The sequence below is a fragment of the Daktulosphaira vitifoliae genome, unplaced genomic scaffold (genome assembly GCF_025091365.1).
Source record: "Daktulosphaira vitifoliae isolate Bord-2020 unplaced genomic scaffold, ASM2509136v1 Scaffold_3, whole genome shotgun sequence".
NCBI lineage: Eukaryota > Metazoa > Arthropoda > Insecta > Hemiptera > Phylloxeridae > Daktulosphaira > Daktulosphaira vitifoliae.
The window spans coordinates 18,309,349-18,334,627 of NW_026099574.1; the positions used below are offsets into that span (position 1 = coordinate 18,309,349).

Consider the following 25,279-nt stretch of genomic DNA (forward strand, 5'->3'; position numbering starts at 1 on the left):
AAAAAAAAAGTGCGTCGTATAAAAGAAGAATATAAATAGTACTTATCTTAAAAAAAATATAATGATCCATACATTTTTGAAAAAGTTATAGCTTTATAAAATTAAAATATAACAAATAATTTTTTTATAGGAATCGTATTTTTTTTTAACTTTTATGTTTGTTTTCACCACGAAAATACAATAAACTCCGAAATTTTTTTTTCATATTAAAATATATTACATAAGCAATAGTTGGAGATATATATAAAAGTGTTAGTATTTCCGAAACACTTTCAAAAGTTAAGTGGAAGCAGTAATTTTTTTGTGAAAAAATTGTCATTTCGAATCCCCCCTGTAGGCAGGTAAAGAGTCAGATTTATAAAAAAAATATACCAAATGATAGTTAAAGACATCATGTATCCATAAAAAAAATTATATTGATCCATACGTCTTTCCAAAAGTTATAGCATAATAAAGTTAAAAATGGAAAATACAAAATCGAAAATTTTCACACAAAAATAGCATTTGGTAGCCATTTTCACCATGAAGATAAGATAAAGTCCGAAATTTTTTTTTTCNCTTGAAGATAAGATGAAGTCCGAATTTTTTTTTGCATAATAATGAACATTACATTAGCTATAATTTAAGATACATATAAAAGTGTCAGACTTTCCGGAACATTTTCAAAATTTAAGTTAAAAAAATTAATTTTTTGTGAAAAAGTTGTTATTTTAAATCCCCCCTTGTGGGCAGGTTAAGGGTTAAATTTATAAAAAAAATATACCAAATGAAAGGTAATGATATCATGAATCTATATAAAAACAAATTACCACGAAAATACAATAAACTCCGAAATTTTTTTTTCATATTAAAATATATTACATAAGCAATAGTTGGAGATATATATAAAAGTGTTAGTATTTCCGAAACACTTTCAAAAGTTAAGTGGAAGCAGTAATTTTTTTGTGAAAAAATTGTCATTTCGAATCCCCCCTGTAGGCAGGTAAAGAGTCAGATTTATAAAAAAAATATACCAAATGATAGTTAAAGACATCATGTATCCATAAAAAAAATTATATTGATCCATACGTCTTTCCAAAAGTTATAGCATAATAAAGTTAAAAATGGAAAATACAAAATCGAAAATTTTCACACAAAAATAGCATTTGGTAGCCATTTTCACCTTGAAGATAAGATGAAGTCCGAATTTTTTTTTGCATAATAATGAACATTACATTAGCTATAATTTAAGATACATATAAAAGTGTCAGACTTTCCGGAACATTTTCAAAATTTAAGTTAAAAAAATTAATTTTTTGTGAAAAAGTTGTTATTTTAAATCCCCCCTTGTGGGCAGGTTAAGGATTAAATTTATGAAAAAAATATACCAAATGAAAGGTAATGATATTATGCGTCTATATAAAAAAGAATTATATTGATATATTCATTTTTGAAAAAGTTATGGCATTTTTAAGTAAAAAAAATTTCGAAAATTAGCGATTTTTAAATTTGTAATTTTTTTGGAGGTTTCCCCCATTTACGGGGAACGAGTGAATTTTTTTCAATTTTTAAGGGTAATGTCTTCGACTAGATACGATTTGTGATCTTTTGACGTATCATTGAAAGAAATCGGTTCGGTGAGAGCTGAGAAAAAGTGGTAACAGACACAAAGAAAACACATCTTAGTAAAACCAATACCTTCTCAGCTTCGCATCGAAGCTAAAATAAGTTAAGCGATTCTATGTTTACAAAATTATTAAATTCTTTTTTTCTAAAACATAAGGTTTCACAATTTTGACCAAGTTTTTTAAAAGTATTTTTTTTCATATTTCAACAGAGTAGAGGGGCAAGCCAGTTAAAATTAATAATGTATAATAAATTAATGTAAATAAAAAAATGTACAAGGTAATCATTAAATAACTGAAAATAAATAAATAACAATTTTTGCATTAGACAATTTTTATTTTTTTTTTATCTACACAAAATTACAAGCGACCCTTGAGTTTTCTTTTACATTTTCAATATTTTTTCCTATAATGTACTTGTAGTGATAAAAACTCTATAAAAAGAAACGACAGTCCAAAATGTCCTTTTAGGGGTGTGCAATTTCCTTTATATAGTTGTTAGACAATAATTGTAATCTAATGGCTGTACTGCTCTGTTTTTAAAGCATTATCTTTCTTTAGTTTGGGATGACCATCTATTACCCGGGTTATCTTTCAATTGATATTGGTTTTTCATTCAATACAAACTTTAAAATCTACCTTCAAATAATTGCTTTGTTTATATTGTTAGTGATTTTGTTTAATAATAGTTGTGATGATCATTTGGAGTTCGAAGGTTTATCGTTTATTTTGGGTAGTCAACTATCCAGCTACAAATTGTTAGTTGTGTATATAATTAAAATTATACTAAAACTAAAATTACATTAGTTAAATAAATATTTAATTTCACGGGTTCAGAAACAAAATTAAAAAAGATATATTAAAAGTTCCATAATTTAGAAAATATTTATATTTGAGATGTTAATTTATAATCATTATTAATTATTATATTAATAGATAAAAATTATTTGTTTTTTCTAAATCTTAATTCAATTTTGTGATTTATATATTTATTTAAAGGGCTGAAAAACAAACCCCACTTAAAGTTTTTTATAAGCTGCAATTTATTTAATAATCTTTTATGGTATTAAAATTATATAAATTAACTAACGTAATTACTGTTTAATTTTTAAATGATTTAATTTTTGTTGTATTTCATAACAAAAATATTACATCACTTATTAATTTAACTTAATTAAAATGATAATTAAGGAAATTAATTTAACTTAATTGTTATGTAAAACATTTTTAAAATAGTTATATTTTCATTATTTTTAATATTGAGCAAAATGTAATTTAAAAAAAAAATAGCATTTTTAATCCTTATTAAAATCAATATTTTGGTGTGTAAAATTCAAACCTACCGATAAAGTTGATTAAGTGCTTTATAGAGACAATTATATCCATACATTTTATGAAATGGATTTAATAATAAAAAAAAAGCATTTTATGACTACAAGCTCTTTAAAAACAACTGATGGTTATTATGTAAATTTTTCTGGTATTGGATTTATAAAATATTATACTAACAGGAGAAAAATAATTGTAAAAAGAACTTTTTCAGGATTTCATAGAATTTAAAAATTAAATGATTTAAAAGATTGGAACTGCATAGCTAAAAAACCTCACCAACAAAGAATTAACAATTGTCATAGTGATTGAAATTAAAGGATGTCGCGTTTCAAATAATGGTTTTTAATAACTGCATTAAAAACTAAAAATTATACTTTCCTGTCTTGAGTAGTTTATATTAAAAATAAAAAATTAATAAGATACATTTTGGTAAAAATGAGTATTATGATTTTTTTTTTTTTTTTGTTAAAGGAGTCATTTAATTTTTTATCATTTCAAGATTTTGTTTTTAATATTATACAGGTGAGTCACGAAGGTCTAGTAAATCTAATGATTTTTGATCGAATTATTGTTTCAATGAAATTATTTTTAAAATAATTATTGCTTTCTTATCCTATGTTCCTAGCAAATTTCTTATTATTTATCACTAATAAACAAAAAAAAAAAACAAATGTTCACCTCGCTATCTTCTACCGGTAAATTTAGAAAATATAAAAATGTCATTTAGAAATTACATAAATGTTTAAAAATAGAATCACAGCGTAGACGTGACATAGTTGGGATAAGTATAAATGATATCTGACAGTGATTAAAATCACTATCATAAGAAACGCTTCGATGCAAATCTATAAATAGTGAGTGTTTAATTCTAAGAAATTGGTATATTATTCTAAAAACAAAACAAACACTTATTTATATCCTAATTACAAGTTTAAAGATATAAGTTTTCAAAAAAATTATATCAAATGAAAGGGATATACCTAAGTTTTTTATTTTAAAAAAAATTAAAATTTAAAAAATGTCGAAATTTACCGATTTTATTATTTGTAATTTTTTGGGGATTTCCTCCATTTATAGAAAACGAGGGAAATTATTTCAAGTTTTAAGGGCAGTGGCATCAATTAGATACGATCTGTGATCTTTTGGTGTATCATTGAAAGGAATCGGTCCGGCGATAGCTAAATAAAGTGGCAACAGACACAAAAAAAAAACGCATCATAGTAAAATCAATACCTTCTTAGCTTTGCATCGAAGCTAAAATTTAACTTAAAAAGTGGATTCTTTTCAATGCATAGGAAAATTGTTAAATTAATTTACTCACAGTAATTTTGTTATTGCTGCTTTCATAAGTAGGTAGACAGTATTATAAATTTTTTGTGCAATTTTAATTAAATAATTTGACTACTCAATGAGTAATTGCGATATATTTAAGAATTAACTTGATCTTTAATAGTGATATTTAATATAATTTTTAATAAAAATATGCATACATTGTTTTCATTATAGAATATAATTAATTTCATGATTTTTGTTATTTGATTTTGACCATTACACTTTTAAAAAAAAATTAATCAGAATAATGTATGACTATTTCTATCATTCTTTATTTAATATAAAAAACTTACCTATTAAAACTTTCTTAAATGCTAGATTTGTTCGATTAGAGTATGGTGATTAATTTTTATTTATCCATTATATTGTCATTTAGTGGATTTTTTGATTTTCCATTACAATGTTTCCTACAACATACGAATTTTATCTTATTAAAAATGATAAATAAAACATTCAATATTTAATAATTATCATTGTTAGCAATTTTAATTTTTAAATTCTAAAGTGTATTGTTGTTGAAATATTTTTATTTAGTCTACAATTGTTTAATTGTAATTTTAATTGGTTAAGCATCCAGTAGATTCATCAATAATACAATTAATGTATAAATAATATATTAATTACGTTAATAGTTTTATGAGATTACTATTATGTGATTATTTTATTTGAATTTCAAATATATGGGACCATAGGGTTTCCTAAGTTCATTCTTGTATAAAATAATATGTTAATATATATTATGGAATATATTTTTAAACATAATTTTAAAATATTAAGTACTCGTATTAACAAGATCAATCGATGAAACTTACTGTATGATAATTTTGAAATACACATTCAGTTTTACTCAAATACTTTCATTATTACTTGTCTTCGGCATCTTATCCTATACTTTAAGATAACCTTTTATATCTCTTTATTTTATATTTCTTGTTTAGAAAGTTCAAAATGGAAATTCCAAATTATAGTTATAGTATTACTAGGTTCTTTACGCGTTTTCACTGTTTTAACAAATAAAAACTTTTCTTGCGCCAAAACATTTAACAATGATAAAGTTGGTTTACTGTTTTCTTGAGTGTTACGACTTCAATATAATGGTTGTTGTTTATTTTTATAGAATTTTATTTGTGATAAAATATATTGTTTTCAAATTTTTCCAATTAAGTAATTTAATTTACTATTTTTTTTTCAAATTAATTTAATTCATAAATATTATAATGCATATTATGTATTAAATTAATATTGAAATTAATTATTGAAGATTTAATTTTTAACAAATAGTTTATTTAGTTAAAAAAATATTAAATTGTAGTTATAAAACAAAACGGTATCTCGACATATTGAAAATTATTAAAATATTAATTATGATATTATTTTAAAGTAAAATTTATTGTCGAACAAATCAAGTCTAAAATTAAAAATCAGTTGATATTAACAACTTTTGTTTTAACGAGTGCTGCATAATATTCTAANAAATTTATTGTCGAACAAATCAAGTCTAAAATTAAAAATCAGTTGATATTAACAACTTTTGTTTTAACGAGTGCTGCATAATATTCTAAATATAGTTAATAATATTAATTAATATTTATTGCTTCTTTAAATTGATGATAAATTATTTAAATATTATGGATATTGTTGGATAAAGCTAGTTTCACATAATAATTCTTCACAAATTACTACGCTATGTATAGAATGTACCATTATAGTTTATATTTTTCATTATAGACAAACAATTTTACATAGCACACTTGGAATATAAAAGTTTATATTAATTTAACTTTAAAACTTATCTCTTATTAACGCTTTAGCCGTCGTTATAAAATGTAATAGTTTTGTTTGAAACATGACAGATTTTCATTAAATATGTAAATGTTTCGTTTACATATATATATAAACTGTGCGTAAGTTTTGCAAAGTTCTTCATATTTTTAATGTAATTACAGTTTATGATAGGTTGCCTAAGAAAAAAAAAGTGAACTTTGAACAATTAACGGGATGAAAATTATACCTCTGTAACAAATAACTTGACAAAAAGTTGTCCACAGATTCACAATAATAATGAAAATATTTTATACTAAAAAATACACAATTGAAAAAATAATTTCTTTAATACACATATAAATCATTATTATAGTTTAATTATTTAAGTTTAACTTTAATAATTAATTTTTTGTTTGATTCAAATCATAATTATTGACTTAATATAAAATTTGTATTATATAGGTAATATTTTTCTTTAGTAAGCATTCTTAACTGGAACTACTAAAACATATTCTACATTTTTAGAAAACAGTGTTTAAGGTTCTTTTAAATAAGGAGAAAATGAAGTTTACCTATTGGAATAATATAAAGTCATACACCAATGAATCTGAATATAGAATCAATACTCTCTATTTTTTCCATAGGGGTTTATATATCTATATTATATTTTAATACGTTTTTAAATTTAAATTAATTTTAGGATTGAATTACATACATTTTTTTTAATAGGTCTAGAGTGAGTAAAAATATATTAAAATAAATTTAAATGGAATTTATTAGTCATTCTTAAAACGATTTATACTTTCCGAGCCCCTTAGTGGCGTTATTTCCACTTGTGATTTCAATTTACAATTCCAAACTGTAATGGTATAACCGTAGTAAAGTATATACTATGTATATACTTAACTACAAATGTATATTTTTGTTTATTTATTAACATTTATATATGTTCATTTATTACTCAATCTATCATTCAAGGAATAAAATAACCGCATGTTATTAAAATGGTAATGTTATTTCGAAATAAAGCTGGTGTAACTTTGTTTATACAGAGTTATTATTTAACTATAACTCGTCTAATATATTTAAAAATATAAAATATGATATAATTTTTTTTCATAAGTTAATAGTATCTTAAATTCTATACTTCTCAAAAAATAATTTAATCCTATCTCTCCTCATCAACCCTTTTAAACAGAAACATATATGTTTAATCAACTTACAAATTATAAAAAGTAGACTGATTAATAAAAACTTTTAGACTGCTATTTTAAAACATATTAGAATTTTTATAACAAAGCAGGAGTATTATAGTTTATTAACACCTAGTGATAAACTGTAACTGTACCCCTGCTTTCCTTCAGTCATTATATTAAAGTCACTATGTAATAATTTAAAATTACTTGTTCGTAATTTGTATTGACCAGTCATTTTCTTAGATAGATCGTTTTCTAGATTGTAAGTTGGTTAAACTTATATGTTTCCGTTTAAAAATTAAAGTTGATAAAATTATTAGGAGGAAATAGAGGAGATAGGAAAATTTTTTTTTTTGAAAATTATAAAACATAGGATACTATTAACTATCGAAAAGAAAAAATAATATTGTTTACTTTTAAGGTATTATGCGAGTCATAGTTAATATTCAACCAATGATTGCCTAACATTAATAAAATAAATCACCTTCAAAAGAGAAAAACAATTATCATATAATTAGTAATAGATATATTAATTTGAGATATACTTGATTGGTATACGAAAAGAACTCTTCACTTGGCAAAAGGAATACTGAAAGAATAATAACAGATTGTTTATTTAAGACGGATAGTTAGATTTAAAGACAAATACAATAATAAAAAGAATAAGTTAATTTTCCTTTGAACGCAGAAATAATGAAGAAATCCAATTTGGACAATAAAAAAAGTTATAAAAATTTTATATAAAAAAAGAATATCAATAGATTTGTAATGAAATGGTCAAAACTCTTGATAAGACTCAGTTATAACAGATTATAATATTATTATTAAATTATATTTCCTAACTGTAACTTTATCACTTTTCACACAACATTATTTTTCTTTTATCGTTGTTTTCAAGAATTAATTCCATGTTATACATGGAAAAATATAAAAATATTAGGTATACAGAGTGATTTTTTTATCATAAACCAGTCAATTACATACAGAATAAAAATAAATTAAATATTTTTTATTTGTTTACCTTAATTACATATTATAATTTAATTATTATCTATGTAATACTTTTTAATTTTATTCCTTATGTTTTAAAAGGGTGTCAACTTCGTTTTTTGAAATGGGTACACATATTATGAATTTAATAAAATGTTTGAGTTTTTATTTTAATAGAAAATCACATTTGAATTTCTATTATAACTTTATTTGTTTATTAGATAAAAACTTAAATGTTTCAAATTTTTAAGTTAATATACATGTGTAATATATGAGGGATTACAAATACAGGTAACTAATGGTTTTTTCTTGGCGTCGCATTTTGCAAGTACGCAGTACTTATTTTCAATTATTACTTTATCAATAGATGTGCTTTCTGTATTGCCAGTTGGTGTATTTATAAATTCGCAACAATGTGCCTTACTGTCATACTTTAAGCATATCTGTTAATATAGTCATAATTGATAAACATGATGTGTGCCTGCGAATAGCGACGTTTAAAAAAAAAATTAGTGACCGTTATTTTTTTTTTCTCTTATATACATTATAAGGGATTAAAAATACATTTATACATATACATAAAAGTTAAATTTTTTTATTCTGGGTGTAATTGAGCAGGTTATGATAAAAAAATCAGCCTGTACATTCATCATATATATATATAAATATTATGTCGTCATAAAATTTTCAAATAACATCCTTTCAAATTGAACAATAATCTGCTGTTAAAATTCAGACCTAACAAACTTCTAAACAAAGTTAAGTGTTGTTGGATGTATTAGAAAAACATCTGAAAAAACCAATAATGATAGTTCGTAATTAAATTCGTGTGAAATATTAGTTTATAGTTTTAACTAGAAATATATTTTAATATATGATACAAAAATAATTATTAGCTTCGATGCGAAGCTGGAAGGTATTGGTTTTACTATGATGTGTTTTTTTTTTGTGTCTGTTACCACTTTTTCTCAGCTCTCACCGAACGGATTTCTTTCAACGATACGTCAAAAGATCACAAATCGTATCTAGTCGAAGACATTATGCTCAAAAATTGAAAAAAATCCCCTCATTCCCCGTAAATGAGGGAAACCTCCAAAAAAATTACAAATTTTAAAATCGCTAATTTTAGAAATTTTTAAAATTTTTTTTACTTAAAAATGCCATAACTTTTTTAAAAATAACAAAATCAATGTAATTTTTTTTTATATAGATACATGATATTATTATCTTTCATTTCGTATATTTTTTTTATAAATCTGACCCTTTACCTGCCCATAGGGGGATTTAAAATGACAACTTTTTCACAAACAATTACTTTTTCAACTTAACTTTTGAAAGTGTTCCGGAAAGTCTGACAATTTTACATATATCTTAAATTAATTGTAATATACTTTTTTTTAAAAGTTATAGCTAGACGCACTTTTAGTATTTTACATTTTTAACTTTATTATGTTATAACTTTTTGAAAAATGTATGGATCAATACAATTTTTTCATGAAAAGTAGTATTTATATACATCTTTCATTCGAAATACTGTTTTTTTTAATCAGATCATTTCCCTATATACTAGGGGGGTCAAATTTAAAAAATGCATATAGAAAGTAGAACTTTTTCAACTTAACTTTTAAAAGTGTTCCGGAAGGTCTGACACTTTTATATATATCTTAAATATAAGCTAATGTAATATACTTTATTATGAAAAAAAAAATTTTTCGGACTTCATTTTATCTTCATGGTGAAAACAGACATCAAAATTAATAAATAAAATACAATTTTTGTAAAAAAATTCTTTTTTATATTTTTAACTTTATAATGCTATAACTTTTGGAAAGATGTATGGATCAATATAATTTTTTTTTATGGATACATGATGTCTTTAACTCTCATTTGGTATATTTTTTTTATAAATCTAACTCTTTACCTGCCTACAGGGGGGATTCGAAATGACAATTTTTTCACAAAAAAATTACTGCTTCCACTTAACTTTTGAAAGTGTTTCGGAAATACTAACACTTTTATATATATCTCCAACTATTGCTTATGTAATATATTTTAATATGAAAAAAAAATTTCGGAGTTTATTGTNAATGTAGCCTTTGGAATAATCCACCTATCTTTTAAAATTAAACACTATCTATAGATTTCCATCGAAGCGTTTTTTATGATAGTGATTTTAATCACTGTCAGATATCATCTATACTTGACCCAACTATGCTACGTCCTAACTGTGCTGAGATTTTTATAATATAATTTTTTGTGTTTATCATAAGTTTAAAAGTCCTAAAATACGAAGGCCTATTTATTTATGTCTTTAAATTTATCAAACATAATGTTTAAAAAGTTTTAAAAGATTTTTTTGTGTTTGGCATGAATAAGGCTAAACAATATCTTAAACAACATAATAATTAGTCGTACAAAAAAAAATTAAACTCTTGAATTATTTTGCAATATTTTTCCTTTATTTATATTTTGTGTGTTCTCTTTAGTTAGCTGTTTGACTTGCATCTTTGTATTTTATTTTTAAATAATTTGAATTACTTGGCTGTAAAGAATTTTATTAATGTTATCTTAATATGAACTTATATTTTATTTAAATCTTCCAAATATTTCATATATATTTTAAAACTCTCTATGAATAGATCTTATTAATAAATCAACTAAGAATAGTATAGTGAAATTGTATTATATTGAGTTATAAGTATATATTTATTATATACAGTTTTACTTCATGTTTAATTAAGATTGATGAGTATGAATTGTAAGATATCTTATAAATAAAACATCTTGTTGAATACAGATTGAAATTATGAAGACAGATATATCTAGTAACACATAATGTAATGCAATAGAAACTTTATTATTTTATTGTATCTTTTTTGGGTCAAGATATCAAAAAGAAAAAATTGCCTCTTTGCTATAGTGTTAATTACAAATAATAAAATCATGAACATCTTATTAACTATACTATTGAATATAAATCAATTTGTTTAAATAGTTTTCAAACATATTATAGTTTTCGATTGTATGTTTGTAATCACTAATATTCGATTGTCTGTTTGTAAAATTTATATAATTTCATTGATTTAATGATAATGGTTACCCAAGGAAAATGTTAGGACAGCTAATACGATATTCCTGCATTGTAATTGGAGTGGTTCACTATACATTATACTTAATATTAAAATATATTAATTTAAATATAAACAAATTATTAAAAAGATGTTTATTTTGCGAAAATTAAAAATTTAGTACTATTTTTAGCTACTATTGGTTTTATATTACATAACCAATAGAACTTTTTATGAACGGTTAATAATGTGGAACTTTATACGATGAAATTTTGTCTTAGAATAAGTTCAATTAATAAATTGTTAAGATAAACAATTGCAGGATTTTTAAATTTTAATAATAACAGCAGGTTAAAAAAGTATAATTGGTTGGATTACCAAACCGAACTACACTCGTAGCTCAAGGTAAAACTTTTGGATTTTAAATAAGTTTTTTTGTGAGGCAAAATAATTGTATACTGAATATATTTTATATATCACATTTTCCAGCTCGTGAATTTTAAAGTTTATATAAATAAAGGCAAAAAAACTTATGCAAGTAATAAATTTTAGTAGTATATGAAAATAAAATATAATATTTCTATATTTTATAAAATTGTAACAAATATTTAAGTCTTTACGTCGGAAGTTTATTTATTAATATCTTCTCCAGTTATATTTTTTTTTATTGTATGTATTTTAAAAATATAGAAACTGAAGTGATAACCTTAATGTATCGTTTATAGATACATCATTACTCTTTATGGATCTGTGGATATATAGCAAATCGATGCGAAGATCGAAAAAACACTTGACTTGATGCTGACAACATTTTTGTGCTGTGTAGACCGATAAGCAGAATGAAAAGAATAAATATGTACAAAAAAACTGAGATCACGTAATGAATGACAAAAGTAGTACATAGGCTTTAGATTACGACAAAGAACATATTGAAAGTATTTACGACGTTGTCGTTGGACTTGTGACGTTTGTCGTATTAAATATTTTTCATAACAATGAGTTGTTACACAGCAGCTGCGATCTGTGATATAGTTTTGTTTGTTTTTTTATTTCTAAGTCCCTAATTGAATTCATAGCGTACACACTGGGCACAGGGAAATAGTGATAAAGGAAATGTAGTGCAATGTAACCGAACAAAACAGAAAGGTAACAATAATGTTAAGCGCTTTGCAGATGACGGAAGTGCGATACTTTAATATTTAATGTATATATTTATATACCGAGTGGAACAAATCTGACAAATTTTTTAACTTTTGAAATAATATAAAAGTTATTATAAATTCAGCTCAAAAGTTATCTAAGATGTCAAAAGTTAATGGGACATCTGTATATATAAATATATGTATTGTAAAAGTAAATAACAAGATGTAGGCACTCTGATTTTCTTCGCCGTTGACGCTTAATTTTAATGGTTGGTAATTAATATTGTCTGAAACCAAACTTTTAATATCTCAAGGCGTTGAGAAAACAGTAAAACGATGTCATCTGTTTGATAGGCAAAACTCTCCAATGACATTGGATCCGCTGAAATTTGTACAATACCGTCATGACGTCGTTCATATCAAATGACTCTATACATTTTGTCGTCCACCGGTTAAAGTAATGTCTACATTGAGTACGTCAAAAACCCCATTCTCCGTGATGAATGTGTTTACTGGAATCGATTGTGAAACAATAATTTTCTCATAAATTTTAGACGTTGCGCAGCGTTTCTTTACTGTGCTGCATAATATCAGTTTATTCTTCCTCTCGCCCACATCTAACAAACCTTACAATGTAAGTTATCGGAAAACATCGATTCTAGCCCCAAGACCTTTTAGTTTGACATGAAAATATAAATTTAAGTTGACAAAGTATCGTTTGGTTTTCTTTTTGCCGTTTGATACAAGTAAATTCAAACGTCAGTTGTACAAAAATAACAGGCTTTATATATTTTGCTCGGTCTTAAAACATATAAAATTAAACGTCATTACTTTTTATTAATATTGAAGATATATAACATTTTTTAATATCTTTTTTATTCTTGTTGTTGACTATAGTGTTATGGAATTTAATTTTTGAACGGCGTTTTGTATAGGCAATTTAAATGTGGATGTGTAAAAAAAAGACGATTTTATAATAAATAAACCATACTTAGTTTCAATTTAATTTTTATAATTGTTTTAAAATCAGAATAATTTTTGGTATAAAACAATACTTTTGAGCTGTCGTAAGACAAAAAATGGTACTTTTTACTTCCGTAATACTACTACTTTATTTAAATGTTTTGTTGACCGTAATAAACAACTAGACGCACAATCACAAGTCTTTTTCTTTGGTTGCATAACTTTAACGGAAACCTCTCAATAATTAATCTTGAAAAAAAATTTACTCACTGTATAACTTTTTCTAAACAAGTCAAGTTTTTAGTGCAATTTGTATGATTACTAGAAGCATACCATTTATAACAAATTAAAATAACTTATTCTTTCAGTCTTTTTCATTAGTTGAATTTAGTACAGTTGGTAAGCAGTTTCTTTCATTGTTCATATGTACTATGATACAGCATAATTTTTTTATCACTAGTTACCCAATTTCTCTTAAAATGATAATTATGTTGAAATACTTTTTTTGGTGTATATATATATATATTTTTTTTTAAGTACTTTTTTAATTCATTTCTTATACTTAATTATAGTGAAATTATTTATTTTTTAATGGAAACATACATATTTAACTAACTTATAAAATAAAGTTGACACCCTTCACAAGAAATAAAGGATGAATTTAAAATGTGACTAATAACTCTAATAGTCGAGAAATATATGAATCTTAAAAATAACTTTCCTAACATATATAATTATTGTTTTAAAATAAATGTTTATTAAATTAATTTAGTGTTAAAAGAATTACCCTGTAAATATACTCAAAAGGTGAATGTAAAATAGGGTATAATTATTCTCTATAAAATATTGAATGCTAAGGCAGTTAAATTTAATCTAGTTAAAAAAAATCTACTCAATAACTTATTAGGATTATATTAAATCATTATTTTTGATAAATTTATATTTTAAATATCATGTTTTACAATAAATAAAATTTATTAGTCATAAACTTTTTAAATAATTCATTCAATTTAACTTCAATATTAGCGTACATAGTCAATACAGTGGGCTTGACGTGTCGGTATTTCAAAAAAGAAATTAGAGAAACCATATTTTTATTTAGTACAAATATAGTGAATATATTGACTGTGGTAGTATAATTTAACGAATTATTTTTTTGTTACTCTTAAAATGTATACTTTGTGTAAATGCACCATACATTAATCATTATTACTCTTTTGTGAATAAATCATAATAATGCAGCATTATATTTGATATTTTGTATTATGTATAATTATTTAAACTAATACCTTGAGATGATCAGTATAACAGTGCCGTTCAGTGAACTATAATTTAATTTAAATTTGTATTTGCAGTAAAAAATATGAAAAAAGAATGCTACAAATCGGTAAAAGTAAGCTCAAAAGCATCGGAGAAAAATAATCGGATTAAAATAAATGACAGCTCTTAAATATTTTTTTATTTCCGTTAAACTAACTTCATAATACAACCCATTGGAAAAAATAAAGTACTTAAAAACAACTTTTGATTCAATTATTGTTGTCTTTCGTTAATCTTAAATATAGAACTCAGAAACCATAATTATTGAATTTTTTTCTTTTGATATATACTGACGTAGTTGTACAAATATCCAGCAATTTTTATACAGTGTATTGATTAATGAATGGTCATCCGTTTAAACACGAGCAAAGAGATGAAGAATTGAATTCTTTTAATATTATTATACTATCACCCGTAACTTGTACAGGTGATTAATCCTGGGTAGATGTTGAAAAAAAATATTCTATTTTAATTGAAAACACAGGCTTTATGTATGTTCAGGTTCGAAAACAACAGAAGCGGATGTACGTTTTTAGTTACGACTGAATGGACATCTATTAGGACTGCTGCTGAGAGCTCATATTGAGCTTTCCATAATGGAAGTGTGTTAAGTACCAGTGCAAATAACACCTTGTAAGTGTTTGACGTCAAAAACATTTTATGGATTAATTAAAATTTTGTTTGTCGACTACCGTTTTGCCAATAACTTAAATCCAATCCAATTAATTATTATAATAAACTATGCAATACTTAATTAACATGACTTTTTTTTTTCGTAGAATTAATTGGTATCCATCACACTCTCATATGTTTAAAGATGTATGCATACAAAATTAATATTGTATTAAAAATATAAATTTAAAACTAAACAGATATTTAAAATATTTATCTAATGAGGCCAACAAAAACAAAAAAAAATTGCTAAATAATCGCTATTACATATTTCTAGAACAATGTTACCTTTGTAACATGGTAACATTTTAAATAAACATTAAGTACAGCACTCTTGCAACATTAATTTCACCTATACATAAATAAACAATTATAAATTTAACACTGAAGTCTTACTTAATATATATATACAGGGTGATTTTTTTATCATAACCCACTCAATTACGTGCAGAATAATAATAATTTAGACATTTTTTTTTAATTATTATCTTTACTTACACATTATTCTTGAATTTTTAACTATGTAATACTTTTTAAATTCATCCTTTATGCCTTGGAGGGGGGTCAACTTTGTTTTTTAAATGGTAACACATATTTTTAATTTAATAAAATGTTTGAGTTTTTAATTTAATAGTAAATGGCATTTGAATTTTTAATATAACTTTATTAGCTTATTAGATATAAACATTTAAAGTTTCAAAATTTTGAGTTAATATACATGTATAATACACATGGGATTGTAAATACAGGTAGCTAATTGGATTTTTATGACATTGCTGTCTCAGTCACGGATTGTTTATTATCAATTATGATTATCAATAGATATACTTTCTGTATTGTCAGTTAGTGTATTTATAAACTCATAACAATGTGCCTTACTACAATTGATAATAACAATGCTGTGTACCTGCTAATATCGATGTTATAAAAAACCAATTAGCTACCTGTATTTGTAATCCCTTGTGTATTATACCTGTATATTAATTCAAAAATTTGAAACTTTAAATGATTATATCTAATAAACGAATTAAGTTATATTAAAAATTCAAATGCCATTTACTATTAAATTAAAAACTCAAACATTTTATTAAATTAAAAATATGTGTTACCATTTAAAAAAACAAAGTTGACACCCTTCCAAGGCATAAGGGATGAATTTAAAAAGTATTACATAGTTAAAAATTCAAGAATAATGTGTAACTAAAGATAATAATTAAAAAAAAATGTCTAAATTATTATTATTCTGCACGTAATTGAGTGGGTTATGATAAAAAAAAATCACCCTGTATATATATAATACGTGATTTTACAAAATTGAATTCAATAGAAAGCAAAGCCTCACCAGCCGCAGATACATATAAAATTTCTATTTAGGTACGTCATAGTCTGGGTATGTTTATCCATTAAAAAAAAAAATATATATTTTATTAAATATTAATAACTTTTAAATTACAAACAGGTATGCAAATTAAATTATGCAGTTAGTCAGCACAAAATTTGACGACTAAAGCAGGGTACACAACATATATACTGAATGGTAAAGTAAAAACATTTGTAATTTTTTTGTAGATTTCCACCATTTACGGGGAACGAAGGGAAAATTTTCAATATTTGAGGGTAATGTCTTTGACTAGAGACGATTTGTGATCTTTTGACGTATCGTTGAAGGAAATCTGTTCGGCGAGAGCTGAGAAAAAGTGGTAACAGACAAAAAAAAAAACACATTATAGTAAAACTAATACCTTCTCAGCTTCACATCGAAGCTAAAAATAAAGGGAAGAAAATTAATTTTAGTAGAATTGTCTAGAAAAATTAAGTCAATTCTAGATGAGAAAAAACTAGGAGATTAAATTACTTAAATATTCAAAAATTCACAAATATTTCAGAACTACTATTTTTCTCGTAAAAATATATAACTAGTTGATATACTTGTATATAAAAGAATTATTTTAAGAACATTGTATTCAATTATATAGGACATCATAAAGTAGCCAATAGTATGGTTGTTGATAAAGTTTTAGTGAGTAGCATTAATTTTGAAAAAAAAATCATAATGAAATAGAAGATTTAAACAAACAAGAAGTGGAAAAAAAAAGAAAAAATCAAATTTATTCTTATAATAAATTTATTTTGAAGAAAACCTATTTATAAATAAAACAATTCATTATATAAAAGTATATAATAGCTGTTCAATTATAATTAGCTGAACAATCAATTTTTAGCATCGATTTGAAGCTTAAAAGGTATTAATTTCTCTATGATATGTTTTTTTTATGTCTGTCATCATTTTTTCTCTGCTCTTACAGGAATGATTTCTTTCAACGATATATTTAAAATGCATAAATCGTATCTAGTTGATGACATTGCCTTAAAAAATGAAAAAAAATGTTTATAGTTTTCTGTAAATGGGGGAAATCCTCAAAAAATTTAAATATTTAAAATCGGAAAATTTTGACATTTTTTAAACTTTTTTTCTTATTACTTTTTCAAAAATAATCAAGTAAAAATAATCTTTTTTCAATAAAAACCTTAGATATTTCCCTTGGATTTGATATAAATTTTTTGATGACCTGACCCATTACCTGCCCACAGGGGCGTATTCAAAATTTGTTGAACATATTTAATTAAATATCTATTCATATATTACACTTATAAATCATAAAACTTGTAATTAGGATATAAATAAAGAAATAGGTGTTCATTTTGTTTTTAGAATAATTTACCAATTTCTTAGAATTAAATACTATTTACAGATTTTACATCAAAGCGTTTTTTATGATAGTGATTTTAATTACTGTCAGATATCATATATACTTGTATAAATTATGTCATGTCCATACTGTCCTACCGTTTAGCATATTTTGTTAGTATTAATGATTATAGATATATTTTTATAATTCTATATTTGAAAATACAAAAATCTATTTATTAAGATATCTTATAGAATCATTTATATTATATGTTCTTAAAATAATTATGTTTTGAAACATTATTATGCGATATAGACATCTTTGTAGATCATGTCATATTTATACGTATCATTTAATTAGCTGCCGGCTTAATTTTTGAATAATAAGGTTCTAATATAAATTTGTTCTATTTGCAAATATATGATACTCCATTTATAAAAATAGAGTGTAATATCATATCCATTTAAATTTATATTTAATTAAAAATTGTATTGTTAATTTCTTAATTATTTTTAGTTCACCCTTCTAAACTTCCGTTAAGAAGGTTTGCTTTCCTCGTGCATTAAAAATCGGATACACATTTTATTTTTATATCGAAACCTTTGTAAAATTTCAAATATTTGACCTGTTTTACTGTGGGTAAATATATGTTTTTTTATAGGTTATTCTGTCAATAGTCTTTTTTTATTGCATTAAAAGAGCAAACATTCCTCAATTTTTACCTAATCATTAATTTTCAAAAACGTAGTTCTCCCGTTATTAATTATATTTATTCTTTGTATTGTTTTTGTAGTGCATTGAATATGTTAGTCGAACCTTCGTTAACACATACACAAAGTGGTTTGTTTTTTGTGAAAAAAAAAACTCGCTCTAGTGATTCATTACGAGTTTTACGGCATTGAACATTTATCATTTTGCAAAGTATGTCTTCAATAAAAAGGTATTTGAAAAAATATGATTAATTTCATCTTTAAAAATGATTTCAAATCATTTGAGTCATATAACACGATACAATAATTTAATAAATGTATTCAGTTTTGTTTTATTATTTTGGTAATTATTTTTACTTTTTTGAAGTTCACTTATATTAAAAATAAATACAATAAATAAAATTATCAATAAAGTATGAGATTGAAAGCGTTACTTTACAATTTAATTTGTTCCCAAATTTGATTAGATTATAGCAATTAATTATCTATAATTATTTTAGCATCTATGGGTACCTGAGAAGGTATTGATTTTACTATGTCGTATTTTTGTTTTCTTTGGGAGGGTCATCCATAAAAATACTCTGCTTGTACTGTACTGATCTTACTTAACGATATGACAAAAGATACCAAATTGTATTTAGTTGAAGCTAAAAGCGCTAATATTTGGAAAATTGCCATACTAAAATGAAATGTCCCAAAAATTTGCAATTATTATAAAACAGTCGACATTGATATTTTTAGTTATCATTTTAATTAAAATTACTTTTTCAAACCTAAACATAATCATTAAGAAATTTTAATTGGCAATATTTTGAACATTTATCTTATGAAGATATACTTTTATAAGTATAGAAACATTGATCAAAGTACAAGGGAGTCTTAACATCATAACAACATTTTTTTTTTCAATTTTTAATAATATTCTATACAAACTGCGCCATTTAAATATTAAAAATTCAAAGTTCATTAAATTACTATTAATTTAACTTAAAGATAATAAAAAATTACCCGAGAACTTAATCTATAAATATTGGCCGAAGGTTTAAAAATACTATTTTCGACAAAAATGACTTGAATTTTTTTGAATAACTATGGAACATCTACAAGATTCAAAATATATGAAAAAAAAGTTTTTTTAATATACCTCATAATTAAAAATAAAAAAGTTTCAAACATTTTCATCTATGAGTAATTGGCCATTAATATAAAAAATTACAAGATTTACGTTAAAATTTTAGAAATTTTAATGATAATTTTATCAATATCTTTGTTTTTAATATGCATATTATTAAATATTAATTTACCAATTCGTGAACTTATTAAAATTGAATATAGTAAGTCCATCAAAAAAACAATTTCTAAATAATAACTAATCCAAAAAATAGATCTGTAAATATAACACTGATTAGAAAGAATTGAAGAAATCTAAGCACAAGAATTATTTGACAGCATCAACACAAAAAAATCTTTTTTTATCTCAATTCCGATAGTGCGTTTATTAAATCTAAGCCTAGCTCTTAAAATGTACTTTAGGACTAAAAAAGAAAAACGTCTTTATACGCTTTTTTCTTAAAGTTAATACGAGAAAAGCCAAAATTTGAAAATATCTGTTAAAATAAAATTTTTTGAAATTTTTTCTTTATAAACAATCGCATCAATTCGTATTATGCTAGTGATGTTCATCATTGTCAATATTTATTTTATATTGGATTGTACTTTGTGGGAAGTTTTTAACATAGGCAATGTAAGGAATAATTAAAAAAAAATAATAATAATATTATTTTTGTTGCTGATGTTTAGGAATTTTGAGTAATTTTTAACAGTACATATATTTTTTACTAAAATTATTTTTTTATTTATGCAAGCGTGTTAAACTAAAACAATAATTCCCGAATTGAATTCTTTCTCTAAAAAAATCAAGTTAAACGACAAATATAAAGAAATAAAAAATAATATAAACACTATTTTTAATATAAATCATCTTTTTTTCGATTTATTTATTTTACTACCGTAATATGTTTTATGTGTATATTCTCTCTTACTTTATATTTTGGAATAGACATTTTTTTACAAATTTAAATGATTGACGAAATTTAGAAACAATAATACATTTCTGGTATTTAATTTTTTTTCCTAAAATTTTTTACATCTTTTATAACCTGGAAAAGTGTTATTATTGAATCAATATTTATTTAAGGATACAAAAAATAATTAATATATGCAGTAAATAATATATTCATATTTAGTTGTAGAATTGTACTTTTTTATGTTATTTAGAATAAAATCATTTTTATTTTTAATTTTAATTGCTTAATTTTTATTTTACAGAAATTTGATCACTAAAGAAGAAACGTTTTTTTTTATTTTTGAAAAATAATTAAGTGAGTTTGCTCTCGAAAATTCTAAATTGAAGACAAAAACATTAATGAATTTTCATAAATTTTTCTGAAACTTCCTGCATAAATTAGTAATAATAACGTAGCAATTTAGTTGGTAAGCTGTTAATTGAAACTTGCAAATCTTCTTTTTCCTTAGGTTTATTATTTATTTGACACGTTTGCTTAAATTGATATATTTTTTTTTTGCGGTGATACTTAATTGTAATTTTTTAATGATGGTGTAGGGAATAAACATAAAACATTATTATTTATTTAAAAATTAATATATACCATGTATTCGTTTATTCTGTAAAACTCTAAATGGGCAAAAGTACACTTTTTATAAACCAAAAGGTTTTAAGCATATTATAGTGGGATGCAGTACATTAGGTTTGCGGTTTATTTTGTTATACTTCGATAATCAATCATTAATGTGCCTTAGTATTAACATATTATAGTTTTATGCTATGATGACATAGCTCATTTCATTATCATTCAACTAGAGACAGGCGAATCAACAAAACAAGTAACTCGAAAAACTTTCTCACATTACTCATAACACTATTAATTTTGACATCAGTTTTAATAGAAAAATAACTGTCGGAAAGAACTTTATTTTTCGTTAAAAATGAATCTTTTTGTTCAGTACTTCTGTACTGAACAAAAATATTTCAGTATTTCTTTTACTTAGTTTAACAATACATTAGTTGTGACAAAGACTACAGCGATTGACCCTATTTTTTCTTTTTGACATCTGTTTACCCCAACTGTCTTAAATACAATTATATAACACAAGACCCGTTTTCGGCAAATGTCTAAATTATTTGACAGAACTGCCCACAGATATAGTGAATTTCAATTAAAATGAAATCGATTCTATAAAACGTTGTATTTTGCGACTCTTGGGCGTTTTCTATAATTCCATAAATCGTTTATTGCCAAACTTTACGCCGCACACGTGGTGATTGTTCAATATAACTATTGAGTGAACATTTTTCAATTCTTTATTCCTGAGACACAGGACTATAACACATAATGAACGCTTTAGTAGCATTTTACGGTTGCAAAATTCCCGAGAGTATTAGTAACTCGCCTCTCCAGTGACCACTAAAACACTGGCGGGAACATTAATTCAAACCCCAATAAAGTCGTGATATATTCTGTGTACGTATATAATATAATAAACTTACTAGTCGACACCGGTAAGTACGATTACCATTGGTTGTAACAAGATTTATGATCTGAAATGTCCACAGCTTCATTATCAACCAAACTAGGTATACCTTTTCTCTTTCACTATGCCAGTTAAGCCGTTTTCCGTCGAAATATTTTATTTTTTCCGGACTTTGGATAATATGATATTATTATTATCTAACCACGTAAACCGTGTTTATCAGCTAGGCCCACCTGTTTTGATCCAAATTTGAGAAGTAATGAAAATATTAATATCAGTATAAACTAATAGCGCGATGATTAATAGTCGCATTAATAAATTATATTTGTAAATCTAACTACATATTGTTTACAAAATCTTAACACATTTTAAATTAAATTATAAATTTTGAAAAAAATATTACATTTTTTAATACTACAAGTTTTTGTTTACATTGAAACAACTATTTTTAGATATAAAATTTATGTTTTGTAAAATTATTACTTTACCAATAACATAAACGTATTAAAATTACTGTTGGTATTGAATTGATATTATATTTTTTAACAACTTTGAATTGTTAAGTTAAATGTTCGTTTATCTTTTATGAGGGTCTTTCGATGCTTTCATTTCTAACGTGATTTTCTCAAATTCATATTCATGTAAATTGCATTAAAAATTATTCCATAATAGTTAAGTAAAAACTCTGGATAATTTTGAGATTTTTCACCAAGTTACGGAATTTGCAAATTGGGAGGAAACATGTTGTGTTTACTTGTTAGATAGCATAAATAGATTTTAGTTGCGACGTGTTGTATTTATACAGCCACCCACAACTCAACACCACACCATTGCTACATAAGCAAATATTTTCTAGATGAACTCTGTTACGCATTTACCCTAAAGTTTGTGTAACTTAGATACAAATTACACGTACGCATTAAGTATTCCTGTGTAACTTATTTTAGTGAACATAGAGAAACTAAAGAATAACAAAAGTACAATTTAGGTACATCATCGATTCAACGTTAATGTTGTATAAACCAACTTTATTATCAAAAGCTTTTAGTAATATCTACTACTTTTGCAATGCCTTTATTTTATAACAAAAACATCAGTGATAAATTTTTATGTTTAAAATATTTACTGTGAATTAGAGTAAACTAATTGTTCTAACCTATGGTTGTTGAATTTCGCATTCAAAAAGCATTTAGGATGCGTAATTGTTTTGCTATTAACATTTACAAATAAAAATAGTGTTCCTACTTTATTCATTTATCTGCGAACAATTAACTGAACTTTAACTAAATGATCATATTTATGAAGTTAAATGTAAATGAAATTCTTGTACTGTAACATAACTATATCAAACTTTGTTAATTCTTTAAGTTTTGTAGAATAGGATTTCTTATTCGGTTTATACAAAAACCTTTCGTCGCTTATTTCATTCATTAATTCTTTACTTGCGTTATTAAATTATACAAAAAACTTTTTCAAATTTACATTAAACAATTATCCAGTTTCAGTATTTTTAAACTGTAATTAATAATAGTACCTCTTATTTTATGAAATTAAATTTATTTAAGTTTAAATTTCAGCAGGGCATCTTTTCCAACTTTTTACTCATTACGTGAGAAACTGAAAAAAAAAATTATCAGACCCAAAAAAAGGATTTCTTTCAAATAACAAATACGAAACTATAGAAGACTATAAAAAACTTTGGGATAAAAAATGGATAATTATTCAAAAATATATAAAAATCGTTTCAATATTGATTTNATTATCAGACCCAAAAAAAGGATTTCTTTCAAATAACAAATACGACACTATAGAAGACTATAAAAAACTTTGGGATAAAAAATGGATAATTATTCAAAAATATATAAAAATCGTTTCAATATTGATTTTTCAGGCGTGAAACAAATACAGGTACACTTAATTTTTATTTTAAACTTTTCTTGATACTCATTAAAACTCTAACACTAGCCTAGATTAGATTGCCAACACTTTTAATAAGAATTTTCAAATTCCTACATAGAAGTACTGGAAGTTTTTAACGCATACAATGTAATGAGTAATTTAAAAAAAAATAATAATGTTATATTTGTACACGAATTTTGTATATTTTATATTAAAATTACACTACTTGTGTATAAAACTAACATGTACAGGGTGTTCAGTAAGTCAGGAAACGGGTTTTTATTGTTCTCATTGTTTGTAACAATGAGAACAATAGATACCCGTTTCCTGACTTACTGAACACTCTGTATATTAAATATAATGTTTCCTAATGTTTAGGAATTTTCGGTTCATTTTTAACAGTAAATATCAAACATATTCTAATACATTCATTAAGATTTAAGTACCGTTGTGATCAAAATGATTTATTAGTAAAAACCCATTTGTTATTTATCATATTGCGTTAAATAACGAATCAGTTTTTATGACAGCAATGCATCAAAATTGCCTATACATTGCGCCGACTTGTTTTGTTGTAAGTTAATTCTAGTAATGCATTAAACTTAAAATTTCAATCAAAACCATTTGAAAAACTAAGTCAAACTCAAACGGAGTTAATATTTCAATTAAGGTAACATTTTTTAGTTTAGCATTTCCTCACTATTTCAGTTACTTAATTTTGCTTTCATTAATTTATATTAATAGCATAAAACATAAAACTAGTAAACTTGCTAGAGTTTAGAACTTTTATTATATCATAAATAATAGATATTTTTTATTTTGATAAAAATAAAATAAAATTACCAGATAAGTTAAATAAAAATTTTAGATAATAATTTTATAGGGTAGATTGTATAAAATTATTTGGTTGTCAGTGTTTTATTACCATAAAATTTTAATTTCTTGAGCATTAAAAATATTTTCGTGTTTATTTTACAATACCAAACATTATTCTATCCTTTCATAAAAGAATAGATGTAACACAATTTTTACACACTAAGTATTA

General features: G+C 23.9%; 1 protein-coding gene across 4 annotated transcripts in view; it reads right to left on the minus strand.

Moving 5' to 3' along the window:
- The window catches only part of LOC126901077 (uncharacterized), a 46,423-nt gene that overhangs the window by 14,891 nt on the left and 6,253 nt on the right, over positions 1 to 25,279 (minus strand). For 3 of the 4 annotated variants that reach the window (XM_050677287.1, XM_050677285.1, XM_050677286.1), the window contains exon 2: positions 4,562 to 4,675. The gene's annotated coding sequence lies outside the window, so the exon portion shown is untranslated. Of the gene's footprint in view, positions 1 to 4,561; positions 4,676 to 5,080; positions 5,188 to 25,279 lie in introns of those variants that run through there. The other variant, XM_050677288.1, reaches the window with a different exon arrangement.